The sequence below is a fragment of the Scylla paramamosain genome, chromosome 8 (assembly GCF_035594125.1).
Source record: "Scylla paramamosain isolate STU-SP2022 chromosome 8, ASM3559412v1, whole genome shotgun sequence".
Classification (NCBI taxonomy): domain Eukaryota; kingdom Metazoa; phylum Arthropoda; class Malacostraca; order Decapoda; family Portunidae; genus Scylla; species Scylla paramamosain.
This window is the reverse complement of record NC_087158.1, coordinates 22,798,292-22,814,075: the sequence shown is the minus strand read 5'-3', so window position 1 is coordinate 22,814,075 and position 15,784 is coordinate 22,798,292. Positions and strand designations below refer to the sequence as shown.

The following is a 15,784-nucleotide window of genomic DNA, read 5'->3' as shown; positions in this document are numbered from 1 at the left end:
ATGAATAGTTTGTGCTATACTCAAGTACGTTTTTTTTTCAACAGCAAATTGTTTGTGTGTGTGTGTGTGTGTGTGTGTGGTATGTTACTGTAATAGGGATAGTGAAACTTAAATACAAATAACAGGTTTCACATATTAACACCAATTAGCAGATTAACAGCTAGTGTGGGAATTGCGGCAGCTGTAGTTACCCGACCTTTCCCACACAGGCCAACAACAACCATAAAAGTTAAAGATTTCAGAATTTAACTGAAAGTTAAATTTCATCGATGGGGGGTTTGAGGTGAATCTTGCTTGATGCCTGGTAGGGTTGGATCACTCAGCGTCTCAGTGAAGCGGCCTGCCAATCCTGGCAGCATTTGACAGCCGTTTCTCACTCCCTATATTAACACCAATTATCAGATTAACAGCTGGTGTGGGAATTGCGGCAGCTGGATCTCACATTACCTCACTGGTACAACCCAGGTTACCTGGCTTCCCCAGGGACAGACGTTATACCCTCATCTTATACCTCCACCTACACATGAAATACCACACCACATTCTGAAATTTGTTGGCTGTATTCTAAGGTATTCATAAAATTGTCAAAATTGTCGAGTAAAAATACTTCAGAAATATTAAACCTGAGTACATGATATTGTGTACTAAAGTATGAGTACGAGTACATGAATTGTGCACTCGAGTACGAGTACATGTATTCGAACCCAAGCTGGTTTAAGTACGAGTGTAGTAGGATTGTCCACAAGACTATTCCCCAGGGGCTAGAAGAGCTAAGAGTGTGATTGATGTGTCACATGTGTATGAGTGTTTGGTACTTTTTCTGAACAACCCCTTATGGTTGGTTGCCGGCATGTAGACATATATCATTATATTTTTTTTTTTTATTGTAGTTGTTGTTGTTTTTGTTATTGTTATTATTATTATTATTATTATTATTATTATTATTATTATTATTATTATTATTATTGTTGTTGTTGTTGTTGTTGTTATTGTTATTGTTGTTGTTGTAACTTTACTATCATCAATGATTAAGCAATTAATTAACCAATTTTTATTTACTTATTTGTATATTTTATTTTGGTTTGACTGAAATGTAGCACCGGTAATTTGTATGACTGGCGTATGGGTTGTTTACATCACTAAGGTAACAAGAATTCGTATGTGCTCGTGGTGATAGTGCTGCGGTCTAGCTTTGTTTGTGCTTCCCAGCTTCTAAGAAATAACAAGCGTGTGTTAAGTCTCCTGTTTCGTCTCCCTCCATGTCTCCTCCCCCGTTGTGAAATCAGGTAGATCAGACCAAGGAAGTGTCATGTCAGCATCACTCAGCGTTTCAGGTTCATGTGACGCGTGCTTGTTTTGTCTTAGAGGATAATATTAAATTAACAGTATCATTTTCATCCCATGGTTATGTTATGATATGTTAGGTTTAGATTCATTCAGTTTATTAATTTAATTGTTGATCCATTCATTGTATAGATCACGAGGGGAAGAACAATGGCCAGAAATAAACAGCCACTGTCTGTAAATTACCAGGCAAAGATTATTTCCATAATACCCGCCTTAAATCCGGGAAAGCAGGTATTGAAACGGATCACCGGAAAATTTTGTGTTTGAATGCTAATTGTGTTAAAGTGTTGCGTCATGCGTGGATCTTCGTAAAAATCGGAACCAACACGAAGGGAGATAAGTGGTGCAGGGAAGGACGTGAGGAATCTCGCCAAGTGGTAAGATACAACACATTCTTTTTCTTTTTCTTTTGTTTGTTTGTTTGTATGTTTGTTGGCTTGCTTGTTTGTTACTTTATTTAGTAGTAGAGTTCTTGGAAAAAAATCAAAGAACAACTGCACGTCGATCTGATCCAAATGTTGAGGACGCGTACTATACTTTTCTGCCCTTAACACATCTTTGAAGGTTTTAAAACAAAGCACTATTGCTGAAAAGTGAACAAAACAACCGTCAATTTTTCCTTTTTGAATGGAAAGAGTTGGGGTTGTTGGAGTTGTTGTTCTTAAGATTTACCGATCTCTTCAATTTTCTGTGTCATGGATGAATTGCGCTGAGGCTAATTTGAGGAAGCAGATTTCGTCAGTAAATGGAAACGTATATTGATTGTTAGTGTGATATCTCGCTGTTAGATGTTGCAGGCATGGAAAAGTTTGAGTCAGTAGATAGAAGGGCCTATTAGTTCATGAATTTCGCACTAGATGTCACTGCATTAGTTTATGATTCATGTGGTGTTCTAATCATGCAGACCACTTGTAGCTGACGGTGCTTGGGTCTTTGCCGCGCGTTACTTGGTGGAAAACTTGTTGAATACATTCCCCAACCCCGCGTAGCTCCAGAAACACACACACACACACACACACACACACATATGCCATCGGTAACTTTTCATGTGTCATATATTTATTTATTTATTTATCATGTATTATTCGTTCGTAGTTATTGATTATTTCACTTTATTTATTTATTTATTTATTTATTCCTGTTATTCAAACGACCAAACGAATTCGTGAAAATTTCTCCCGGTGAACTAAAAAAAAAAAAAAAAAAAAGCGATAATCCGTGACTCTTAAATTATTTGCTGAAGTGAGTAGTCGTTCTGAAGCCTTGAGTGTCTAGCCTTAGTGCTGGAGGAGGAAGCAGAGGAGAAGGAGGAGGACGAGGAAGAGGAGAGGAGGTCGAAATGGAAATAAACGTGGGGGAGAACTTGGATGCTATAGATAAAAAGAAGATAAGGGGGCTGGCAAGATGGAGTTAAGGGCGGAAGTGATACATAAAGGAGCATAATGGCTGAGATTAGGGGATATAAAGAGGGAGGGAGACGCGAAGGAGCGGGTGGAAGGAGAAAACGAGAAGGAAGGGAGGAAGAGAGGGACATCTCATTGTTAGTGAAAGGGAGGAGTGTTGAAGAAGAGACAAGTGACATCCGGGTGGCGTCAAGGTCTTGGCTTCATCCTCCTTCCTTACCCACGCACTGAGAGAGAGAGAGAGAGAGAGAGAGAGAGAGAGAGAGAGAGAGAGAGAGAGAGAGAGAGAGAGAGAGAGAGAGAGAGAGAGAGAGAGAGAGACTGGCAAGCTTTTTAAAATGTAAACTGATTTATCACTGGCTGGAGGTCGAACTAAAACAAGTGGGTAGGACTCTTGGTGGCGACTTCAATTGTTTTCAGAGTCAATTCGCAACTTTCCTTTCCCGTGGTGGCGGTAACCTTGCCTCTTGATGACTGGGAAGGCGGGGGACCACAGCCGCATCTCTCTCTCTCTCTCCACGTGGGGGATACTGAGGAGAAATGGCCTTAAACTTAGCCATATTCGCGCAGATAAACGTGACCTGGGTGGACCTGATGGGAGGGGCCGGGCGAGTTTCTAGGAGGCTGTCACTTGTATTATGATTCCTTATGCTTTGTTCAGTTGCCACCCAGTTCCTGCAGCACGTACAGAACCACGCAGCGCAACATGCAAATCAGTGCGAGGGAGGGCAAAGGTATGTGCTCCTGTCCCTGTTGGTCCTTGTGAGAATAGTATTGGACGGGAGAGTTGACCAGTTTAATGTAGTGAAGGGAGCACTCACTACTTGTATAACTACTTTTGCTGACCTTGCTTCCTGTGTGTGTGTGTGTGTGTGTGTGTGTGTGTGTGTGTGTGTGTGTGTGTGTGTGTGTATGTGTGTGTCAGTCAGTGGGCATCTTGCAGGGCACACACGCACTCCGGAACGCATGACTCAGTTACTTGTATGAAGAAACAGTGATGAGACAGCTAGGGACTCCATGCATACCACCTTTCATCCTCCACGCCCTCCCCCCCCACCCACCTCCACCTCCACCCCTCGTGACCTTGCCCGTGATTCTCTTTAAAAAAAATACTCTATAATCAGGTTGTTAGTGCCAAGTCAATAGGGAGGTTTTAAAGAAGGGTAGACAAATTTATGGATGGAAGTAGTTGTTGAAGGTAGGTAGGTATGCCACGTGTAGGCCTGATGGCTTCTTGCAGTTCCCCTTATTTATTTATTTATTTATTTATTTTATTTTTTTTATGTTATGTTCTTAAGATCCGTATTCTCAAGCGTTTCCCTGTCCCATCTCGACTAACTTTAAAAGAAACTCCAATGCACGTAACCCTGAGATTTTCGAGATAGTATTCATAATTCAAGTGATAGTTTAACGAGAGAACTTTGCATCATCAATGGGAAAAATGATGGTGACTCCCGGACGTACCTTCTTCGTGGCCTTTAAACATAATCTTGATGCGAGAACAAAGCTTCTGAGAATACGAGATCCAAAGACTGTTTGTTAAAAGCTTCAAGGGAAAACCTGTGACGAGAGATACCAATGCATTAACGGGGCTGTCATGCAAATGCTAATAGGTATAGATGTATGTATGTACGTATGATTTATTTAGGTTGTTAGTGAGGAAAAAAGATATACATGGTGAATACAGTTATAAATATAGGAAATTGCAGAGTCATACGATGGTAGTGACTTTGACTAGTAGAGCAATTAGCACGTGGTAGGGAAGGAGGACAGGTGATGGATGAGGGAGCACGGAGGGAGTGGTGAGAGAGAGAGAGAGAGAGAGAGAGAGAGAGAGAGAGAGAGAGAGAGAGAGAGAGAGAGAGAGAGAGAGAGAGAGAGAGAGAATACAAGTACACAAAGGCAATGATTGGACAAGGAAGACAATTCATATATAAAAAAAAAGAATCATATCAAAGTGAAATCGTAGAATAAAATACATAAAAAAATCTAAAAAAAAAAAATAAGAATATTATTTCAAACCGCATAGGGAGAGAGAGAGAGAGGGAGAAAGAGGGAGAGAGAGAGAAGGAAGGAAGGAGGGACATGAGGAGGAACGGGAAGAAGGGAGAGAAGGAGGGAGGGACGCGTGCAGGAGAAACATTTGCCTTCTCTTGGAGCGGAGGGAAAGATGTATACACACGCTGTTCTTGTGGTCATGGAGCACCCCGGGCTGACGGGAGTGAACGCTGCTGTCAGGACTAATGTTAGCTTGTTTCACTGAGGGAGTTAGTGTTTGTGCATGTGTGTATGTATGTATGTAGAGATGTAGTACAGTATATACATCGTTACTACTACTTCTGCTGCCTATACTGATTCTGAACACCGCTTAACACTTGTATAATATTATCACTACTAGTATTATGTTTGGTGCTACTTAACATCATCGTCATCACTCGTTCATTCCTCTCCATCATAGACAGTCTACTACTACTACTACTACTACTACTACTACTACTATCATTACTACTCAAAACCACTCGCCACCTACACCTGCATGATTAATCCCCCATCAACACCCACCAACACCATTCGATCACCTCTAACGCCGCCACAGCCCGTCATTACTTTTACTACCTATCACCACCACTTGTCAACACCACCACCACTGCCGCCGCCGCCGCCACCGCTGCCACCACAACACGAAGAAAATCAGGTGAAGGAAACGAAAAGTAGAAACACACACACACACACACACACACACACACACACAGACCCGTCGGCATTAAAAGCATTACTGTCAACAGAAGCATGAACAGCAATAGCAGAATGAATCAGACAAACTCTTTTAATAGCCTGAAAAAAAAAAGAAAAAGAAAAAGAAATCATAAGGGTCTGAGTTGGTCTTTTTATTTATTTATGTATTTATTTTATTACTAACCTAGCACTAAGCTATTTAATATATTCAGTTTTTATTGCTCTTTTATTAATGGTGAGTTGCTTACGGTCTTTGCTGCCTCGCCTCGACCCACTGGTTTGTCTTTCTGGAGGAGGAGGAGGGAAAAAAACTCACTTGTCCAATTATTACTGAATGTGTCTCGCGTGCCTTATGCTTATTGTTGGATTGGTTTCTCTTGTTCGTTTTCATTTTGTTGTTGTTTATTGGGTGCTTTTATGCGAGAGAGAGAGAGAGAGAGAGAGAGAGAGAGAGAGAGAGAGAGAGAGAGAGAATGTGTGTGTGTGTGAGTACGGGGCAGGGAAGGGAGAGACTTAGTGTATTATTATTATTATTATTATTATTATTATTATTATTATTATTATTATTATTATTATTATATGTATCTATCAGTTAGTCTACTCGTATTTATCTTTGCATCAGCCTAAGAGTTCATATCTGTTAGAAGTAAACAACATCATGATATAGGAAGAAAAATGTAAAAGTGAAATGATAACAACGGAAAGAAAGAAGAGGAACAATATCCGGGAGGAGGCGGCGAGGGTGTGGTGGAGGGTGGGTGGGAGTGGAGGAGACACGGGTGGCGGCGGCCTTGTCTGTGTGTAAAGGCCATAGAGAAATAAGCGGGTGCCTCCTCCTGTACGCCGGCCACGTTCTGCCTCAAGTCATCATCTTACTCGTCCGGTTTCTTCTTATTTATTTTGGTATTTGTATCGTGTAAATCTCTCACACCAGGTTAATGTGTGGTAAACAGTATTGTTGAGTTGAGCCGAGTTGTTGTTCAGGAGTGTTGCCTTTGAATTGGCGCTACCTGACGTGTTCCTTCCCACTGTTTGGATCGTCTGTTTTCTTCTTTCTCTTTTCTTTTCTTTTTTCGTCAACCAAAATTTATGCACTGTTATCTTCGTTTCCTCAATATATTTATTTTCAAACGGGTATCCCTAATAATGTCGTCTTCTCTATATGGCTGTTCTAATCTTATACTTCTCCCTTCATTCTTATATTTAAACCAAATTAACCAAGATTCTATTTCTCATAAACAAAATTTATGCACTGTTCTCTTTGTTTCCTCAGTATATCTATTTTCAAACAGGTATGTCCCAATAATGTCTTCTTCTTCACTATATAGCTGTTGCAATCTTGTATACTTCTCCTTCCCTCCTTGTATTTAAACAGTATTTGGTTATGATCATAGCTAATCTTCTTCTGTTTCTTCATTCAGGTAACTCCCATCAAGCCTTCCTTCGTCTGGTGGTATCTGCACACCTACGGTCTTGAGTGAGTACAGTTAGTTTTCTCATTTTGACTTGCTTTTACAGTTTATTCATCTATTTATTTATTCTATTTATTTATTTATTTTTTGTTTGTTGCGCTGTGGTATTATTGTCACAGGAATACAATACCTTAATGCATTCTTGTTGGGGAAAAAATGCCGGGATTCAAATTTATGGGGTTTCAGGACATTGTTATGTAATGTAGCCTTTTGTGATTGATAACTCTAGGTATACGTATTTTCGTTGTATTTTTTTTTCGTACAGTTTTTTTAATTGTTTATTTGTTTATTTATTTCCTTTGTTTTTTTTATTTTTTTTTTTCATTTTCATTTTATTTTATTTTATTTATTTATTTATTTTTTTTTGTTTGCTTTGTTAATCCACCAAGATGTTTTGGATACACGTTTTGTAGTTTAGGAGGAAGCAAAACACACACACACACACACACACACACACACACACACACACACACACACACACACACACACACACACACACACACACACACACAGGATCCCCCGTCCACCACTCGTTCCAGGAAGCAGTGTCACACCCTTGCCCACCCACGCCCCGCACTTCCTCACTGTCACTCCTCAACACGGGGCCGCTGCAGCGTGAAAGAAAACGTACTTTCCATTTTTCGCCTCAACATAGCGCGCGTTTACAATGAGACCTGATTTTTTTACTACGTGAAGAGAAAAAGTGAAGAAAAGGAATGCAAAATTTCTGCGCGGCGCCTCACCTTCGGCTTTGCTTTCTAGATGTTTTTCATTATTATTATCATCATTACCACCACCACCACCGCCGCCACCGCCACTACCACTACTACTACTACTACTACTACTACTACTACTACTACTACTACTACTATTACTACTACTACTACTACTACTACTACTACTACCACTACTACCACCATTACTATTACCACTATTGCTACCTCTGAGGAGAAAAGTAGCAAGCAGTTATGCCATAAAAAAAAATCAAAATCGGAATTAAAATAAACACATCATATAATTTTACTTCTTTGCCTCTATCATCATCATCATCATCATCATCATCATCATCATCATCATCATCATCATCATCATCATCATTATCATCCATCACTATTTTCCCCGCGACGTGAGGCAGGAGGCGTGAGAGTGAATGAATATCGGATGCCGGGGAGGCGAGACAGTTGGGTGAGTGTTATACAGGTGACTGGGCGCGGCAGAGTGACATTACGAAGCGTAGTGGTGAAAAACGGCTCTGTTTAATGCAAGGCTGGAGAAAGAGAGAGAGAGAGAGAGAGAGAGAGAGAGAGAGAGAGAGAGAGAGAGAGAGAGAGAGGGAGAGAGAGAGAATGGAGAAATATGGCTTGGAAGTGAAGGTGCAAGAATTAATTCAGGGAGGAAGAAAACAGAATGCATCAACTCTCATATACAGTAGTGCAATGTTTTCCTCTAATTTGCTTCCATATTAATAAGAAATTTTTGTGTCTGCGTTTCCTTCACAGCACATTAGTGAGTGAAGTGGGCGGGGATTAACCAAGCTGAATTTCTACCTTGTTTCAGACGCATATATATATACTAACTATTCTGTGTCTCCAGGTACTGTTGCAGGAGCTATGCCACTTAAGAAATGCGAGTAAGGTAACAACACTGCCATTGACTGATGCTCTCACTCGCTCATTGGTCTGCTATTCCGGTGTTTTTTTTTTCTTTCTTTCTTTTATGTAACAGATTAATTGTATTCCTATCAAAATCACTGCCTAATTGTAAAATATCAAATTACCTTTAGTGGGATGATGTTGCATGTACATTTGCAATTAGGAGTCTTGTAAACTGCCACCCTCACTTCTACTATGTTTAATTAATATCTTCCCTCAGTCTTACGTCCTCCTTAGAATTAGCGTCTATCAGTTGCCAGGTTTTGTAACACACCACAGAGGACTCACGGTGAAGACAAACTAGCTAAATAAGTGTAAAATAATATGGCACGTGAACAGACTTATGGCCGCGACTGTACCTTATAATTAATGAGATGTATTCTTAGAAATGCACCATTAGTTTGCTGCACCTTTCAGAATAAGAGAAAACACAAATCAGGCAGTAAGGGAATCAGTCAGTGGCAGTAGCGTGTTCTCATACGCCAAACTTGCTATTAGAGGACAGTATAGTAACAAATCTCATTATAGAACCACATTAGTCTTTTGGGGATCTGGTGCCACCTAACTCACACAAGAAGAAGAAGAAAAGAAAGAGAAAAAAAAGAAAAGAAAAGAAAGAAGAAAAGATAGAAGGAGATAGTCGATGAGGGAAGAAGAGAGAGAGAGACTGAAAGGAGCTAGTGAATTCCTAACACCTGCCACTTTCTCCAACGTCTTCTAATTAACGACTTACTGAAAGGAGAATGGAGCACATACCTGGCGGCGCTGTGAAGATGGATGCCAATTGTTATCGCGCTGGCGTGCTAATGGCCGCTGCTGAGAGAGAGAGAGAGAGAGAGAGAGAGAGAGAGAGAGAGAGAGAGAGAGAGAGAGAGAGAGAGAGAGAGAGAGAGAGAGAGAGTTATTATGCCTGTTATCGTTATTATTTCTCTACGTTTCTCCAACCCTCCCCCTGCTCTCTCTCTCTCTCTCTCTCTCTCTCTCTCTCTCTCTCTCTCTCTCTCTCTCTCTCTCTCTCTCTCTCTCCTCTGTACACATACCAATACAGACACACAGAAGGCAAAGAACGCGCCCACTCTCTAACTAGGATAACATAACTGGGCCCATGTATTGTTCAGATAATTGGTAAGATTGATGGAGACGCACAGGTGATGGTACTGGTAGTGGTGGTGGTGGTGGTGGTGGGAGAGATAAATGAGGTGTAGAGAAAGGTGGGCAGGTGGTCCTGGGATGGTGGTGGTGATGGTGGATGAAATGAATGAAGGAAGGAAGGAAGGAAGGAGAGAAGGCACCTGTTACATGATACTACAATAATGTGGGGGATGCCTGGCTTACCTGTGTGTGTGTGTGTGTGTGTGTGTGTGTGTGTGTGTGTGTGTGTGTGTGTGTGTGTGGCTAATTGCTTAATACTTTGTTTATACACATATTTGGTAGACCTTTACCTACCTAGACCTACCCCACCCCTTTCCTCCTTAGGCGCTTGCTAAGAAAAATGAAGTCGATCAATCTTCTCTTGTCTTCCTTCCTTGCTTCCTTCCTTCTTTTCTTTCTTCTTTCTTTCCCTTTTTTCCTTGTTTTCTTCCTTTCCTGCTTCCTTCCATTTTTCCTTATTTTTCTTTCTTTTTCTTCCTTCCTTCCTCCCTTCCTTCCTTCATTCATTCATTCACCCATTCATTCATTCATTCTTTTTCCCCTTCCTTTCTTCCCTCCATTTTTTTTTCGTCTCTTCTTTCCTTGCTTCCGTCCGGCTCTTCCTTTCTTCCTTCGCTCCTCCGCCTCCTTTCCCTCCTCTCTCCCTATCCTGTCTCCCTCCCTCTCTCCCTTGCATCGTTACGCTCTAATCTCGCCCATATCGGAACAATACTAATGGCAAACACATGTAGCGGGTTTCTTTACCTTCCCCTCCCCTCCATTGTTGAAGCGTAGTACTCACACATGTGGTAAGAAGTGTGAGGAAGAAAGAATGGAGTGAAGGTAGTTTTATTTTTCACCCGTTGCGTTATGCTTGTTGTCATCGATAGGAAAGAATGACACGTTGTAATTGCAGTCTTCTTTTTTTATATTTATCTTTTTTTATTTTGTGACGCAGAAGTGTTGTTGACGAAAGGAGAGGGATGAAGGAGGTGTGTGGGAAGGTTACAGTGTTGCAGTGTTGAGGTGTAGTAGCAGAGAGTGGCACTTCTTCACTGTCATCGTGTGAAGTGTGTATTTCGTTATTTATTGATTTACTGATTGACAGCTCTTTTTCTTTTATTATTATTTTTTTTTCTATTATTTACGTGTTAAGGAAGCTGACCGAGAATTAAAAACGTGTAAAAAAAATTGCACAGCCCTTTCATTGCTACATTATTATTTTATTTATTTATTTATTTATTTATTTATTTATTATTATTATTTATTTTTTGGAGAATCACCTACAACTTTTTAAAACACTTATTTCTTGTATTACAGTTTATACTCTCTCTCTCTCTCTCTCTCTCTCTCTCTCTCTCTCTCTCTCTCTCTCTCTCCTCTCTCCTCTCTCTCTCTCTCTCTCTCTCTCTCTCTCTCTCTCTCTCTCTCTCTCTCTCTCTCTCTCTCTCTCTCTCTCTCTCTCTCTCTCTCTCTGTGCCATGTAGGGTAGGGCAGGGTAGGGCAGGACAGGGTAGAGCAGAGCAGGACAGAGTAGAGCAGTGTAGGGCAGAGTAGGGTAGGGCAGGACAGGGCAGGGTAGAGTATAGAGAAGTGTAGGGCAGGGCAGGGCAGGGCAGGGCAGGGCAGGGTATGGAGGTGGCAGTACTGTGACATTGTTGGGTTCCATTGCTTATGCTGGACCTGGAAATCACACTGTGGCTTGGACAGAATGAATGTGTTGGTGTGTTTCATGATGCAATATTCAGCGTAGTGTGTGGTAAGGCGGGAGTCGCAGCGGTCTTGAAATGGAGTTGTGGTGCAGTTGGTGGAGAAGGAGGAGCAATGATAATGATCTTGATAATAATAAGAATAATAATATGAATAATAATAATAAGAACAAGAAGAAAAAATGAGAGGAAGGAGAAGAAGCTAAATGTTATTATCATCGTTTCTGGAAATTAATTGCATTTATATTTAAAATATATTTCTTTCAACGTAAAGGGTCCTTGGAAACTTTTCTTTCTTTCCAGCAAGACCTTGGACAGTTCAATTAGAGATGTTGATTGGACATGCATTGTTCCTTAGTGAGTCACTCAGTCAGTAAGAGGTTTATTGAGATCTAAATGTCGGTTTTAAATGTGTTGCCTCTGCTGTTGTGATCGTGAGATTAATACAAATGAATGCAAATGTATTTCAAACAGCAATTAACCTTTTGTTCCTAACTAGGTAGGCTTTTTCAATGTATGCAGTGTAGTTATCGCTAGTGAAGTGAATACAAATTACTAAAAAAATAACGGATTTCGGGCAGCAACAGATCTTTTGCTCCTAACTAGGCTGTATGACTAACATAATTGCATTACACCAGTTAAAAGCATTAGAGAAAACTAGCTCCATTTTAAAAGAAAAAAAGAAGAAAGATTTGATCTGCCACTACTATAAATTGTTGGGGGAGAATCTCAGTGCTTGGTAAGGTGATGCATGGTAATGTGTCACGTGTTTAGGGCAGGTGGAGGTACAGTGTGGAGTACCGCGTGACCTTATTGGAATTAGAGAAGAAATCGCCCATCAGGTCACACAGTAATAGCTTCGTTTTAACTATCAGCCACAGGACACCCCGTTCCTTCCCTCTTCCGATAAGGGCTGACCAAGGGAAGGGCCTCGTGTTGTCTATTCCCGCTCCTACCTGCCGATACCCGCCCATCTCCATCATCCGCTCTTCACCCACACACCCACCCACCCACCCACCTTTCCAGCCTCTCTCTCGTGCCACCCCATCCTGCACCTCATGACACGCCCACTCATCCACTTGATCCACTCACTCACCTTCTCAGCCTCCCTCTCTCGTCCCACCCCATCGTGCACCTCATGACACGCCCACCCACCCACCTTCTCTCCTCCCTCCCGTGCCACTCACTTATTTCTTCATGTCCGCCACGCCAAGGTTGCTTCCCACGCCCTGGCCAGACTGCCCTCTCCCTTTCCACTCACACTCCACACCTGCAATATTGCATTTCACGTCTCGTCTAATCTTGCGACTAAGAAAAAATAATAGATTAGTAAATGAAAATAAAACTGAAAATAAATAGGGTTGGATAGAGTTCCGTATTAAATATGATTTTGACATTTTATATATATATATTTCTGTTTGTTTGTTTCTTTACTTTCATAATTACGGATTTGGAATATATTTCTCCATACGTATGCGTTGAAGAGTAGTGGTAGGTATTGTTTTTCAGGTAGCGACTGAAAGGTGTGTGTGTGTGTGTGTGTGTGTGTGTGTGTGTGTGTGTGTGTGTCCATCTTACCCTGCCTTCCTATTTTCGTGCGTTTGTTTCTGTTACTAGTACCAATCTTGTGTGTACGTGCTTATTACTCTGTGTGTGTGTGTGTGTGTGTGTGTGTGTGTGTGTGTGTGTGTGTGTGTGTGTGTGTGTGTGTGTGTGTGTGTGTATTTCCTGGAATATGGTGTATAGACAGGCTACGCTACATATCATTTACATTCCCCTGAGACCACGCCAGGCTCGAGGTTCCGCCTTGAGTCCGCTATTAGGAAGGAGACACTGGCATGCTGGAGGGCGGCAGGTATTACCGAGTCGAGGTGAGGACCGTAATCTGAAACGGTTACAAAAGGCTCAAATTGAAGTGAGTCTGGTTTTTTATTTTTAATTTTAATTTTTTTTTTTTTTTTACGGTTCTAGTGAAATATTAACAAGATTTCCACATTATTAACAGGAGAAATACTCTTGTGAACTCGACTAATCATGTTTGGGCTTTGAAAATAGTCGTGAGAGAGCAAAGCGCTTGAAATTATAGGCTTGTGTCAGATACTTGGTAAGGAGGTTCAGGTACGTGCGGTGAAGGACCCAGTATACATTCTCTAAAGTTAAATTTTAGAGTTAAACATACTCTAGTGTTATACATATGGGTTTGGGAGTTAGGTACAGGTGTCTACTTATGCATTCTGTAGTCAGGTGTTCACTCAGGATTTGTTTTACGTGTATATATTAATTTTTCAGGGTTGATACGTTCAGTGGTCATTTTTCTCCTGTTCCTCCTTCTCATTCTGTTGCGTTCCTGCTATTGTTTTTGTTGCCATTGTCCCTCTCTACATCCTCCTCCTCCTCCTCCTCCTCCTCCTCCTCCTCCTCCTATAAGTGTAAAGTGCACCGTTCACACACGTTCCACACACAAATGAACACCGCAACGTCACGCACACCTGAACAATTATAAGTATACCTATAAACACTTAGAGTTTAATTACCACACTTGCCTACATTCAATTCTACCCCGGTCACCTGCGCGGCCTGGCCTTGACGCGGCCTTGAGCGGGGTTACCTTTGCGCCTGGGGTCACCTGCCGGGCATAGTTGGTGGGCGTCGACGCGGTGACCCACTCGCCAGGTGTGTAGCCGAGGCGGGGCGGAGAGGGGGATGGTCGCGCCCTGAGGCAGGAGGGGTCACTCGCTATTTTAACTCGAGCACCGTGGCAACAGTTGCGGCGAGGCGTCCTGTGTCAGTTGAGAGGCTGACCTTGAATATAACGCCTCAGGGTCATCTCATTCCTCCTCCTCCTCCTCCTCCTCCTCCTCCTGCTGCTGTTGCTTTTGCTCCCATTTCAAATTGTCTTTTTCGTTCCTTCATTACGTAAACCTAATCCGTCATTTTTTGTCTTCTCGTCTGTTCCTCTTCCCTTTCTTTTCTCTCTTGTTCTTGTTCTTCTTGTTCTTTCCTTTCTTTCTTTCTTTTTTCTTTCCTTCCTTCCTTCCTTCTTCTTCGTCTTCGCCTTCATTTCTTCTCTCCTCCTCCTCTTACTCCTCTCCTCTCCTCTCCTCTCCTCCTCCTCACCACCACCACCACCACCACCACCACCGCCGCCGCCGCCGTCGCAGTACAAACCCTAGATAATCACCTCGCTCACCATTACATTGTTATGGGTATTTTTTCCCCCTCACATCCTCCTTCCATCTTACCTTCCCGGGTGTTGTTTGTCCTTCGCCTCGCCTTAAACAAGCGCTCTAGTACACAGATTTCCTCGGCAGGCGTGAATAGTGGCCTCAAATGGGGGTGGAGGGGTGAGGGAGGGGAAGTGAGGGGTGAGGGAGGAGGAGTAAGAGGTAAGAGGTGAGGGATGACTTAGTAAGAAGGTTGTGTGTGTGTGTGTGTGTGTGTGTGTGTGTGTGTGTGTGTGTGTGTGTGTGTGTGTGTGTGTGTGTGTGTGCAGGACAAACAAGAAGAGGTGAAGCGAGCCACAAAAAAATAATGAAGCCTAGAATAATGATTAAAAAATGTGTGGGTGTTTTATTTAGCCTTCTTCCTTTTTTCTTCTCGTACTTGTTCTTGTTCCTGTTCTCCTTCGTCGTCTTCTTTTGTTCTGTGTTTTTTTTTGTTTTTTTTTTTTTGTTACTGTCCTTCGTCTTCCTCGTCTTCTTGGCTTTTTTTTTCTTTTTTCTTTTGTTGTTGTTGTTGTTGTTGTTGTTGTTGTTGTTGTTGTTGTTGTTCTTTTTCTTCATCATCATCATCGCCATCATCATCATCATCATCATCATCATCATCATCATCATCATATTCCCATTCTTCTTCTTCTTCTCCTTCTTCTTCTTCTTCTTCTTCTTCTTCTTCTTCTTCTTCTTCTTCTTCTTATTATTATTATTATTATTATTATTATTATTATTATTATTGTTGTTGTTGTTGTTGTTGTTGTTGTTGTTGTTGTTGTTGTTGTTGTTGTTGTTGTTGTTGTGTAATGTGAAGTGAATGGATAAATAAATGAATGTGTATATTATTGAGTGAATGAGTGCAGAGTAAAATTTAATGGGTAGATACAGAAGGAAGGAGGGAGAGAGGAATGAAAGGAATGAAGAAGGAGTGAGTGAAGGAAGAATGGAAGAAAGCCGGAAGGAATTCTGCACACACACACACACACACACACACACACACACACACACACACACACACACACACACACACACACACACACACACACACACACACACACACACACACACACACACACACACACACACACACACACACACACACGTAACTCAGTCAGTGTATGTCAT

At 41.6% G+C, this 15,784-nt stretch overlaps 1 protein-coding gene across 2 annotated transcripts in view; it reads left to right on the top strand.

Moving 5' to 3' along the window:
• Positions 1–1,018: 1,018 nt before the first annotated feature.
• The window catches only part of LOC135102983 (uncharacterized), a 30,795-nt gene continuing 16,029 nt past the window's right edge, over positions 1,019–15,784 (top strand). Inside the window, exons 1-3 of one of the 2 annotated variants that reach the window (XM_064008766.1) lie at positions 1,019–1,286; positions 1,477–1,724; positions 6,908–6,963. The gene's annotated coding sequence lies outside the window, so the exon portion shown is untranslated. Of the gene's footprint in view, positions 1,725–6,907; positions 6,964–15,784 lie in introns of both variants that reach the window. The other variant, XM_064008767.1, reaches the window with a different exon arrangement.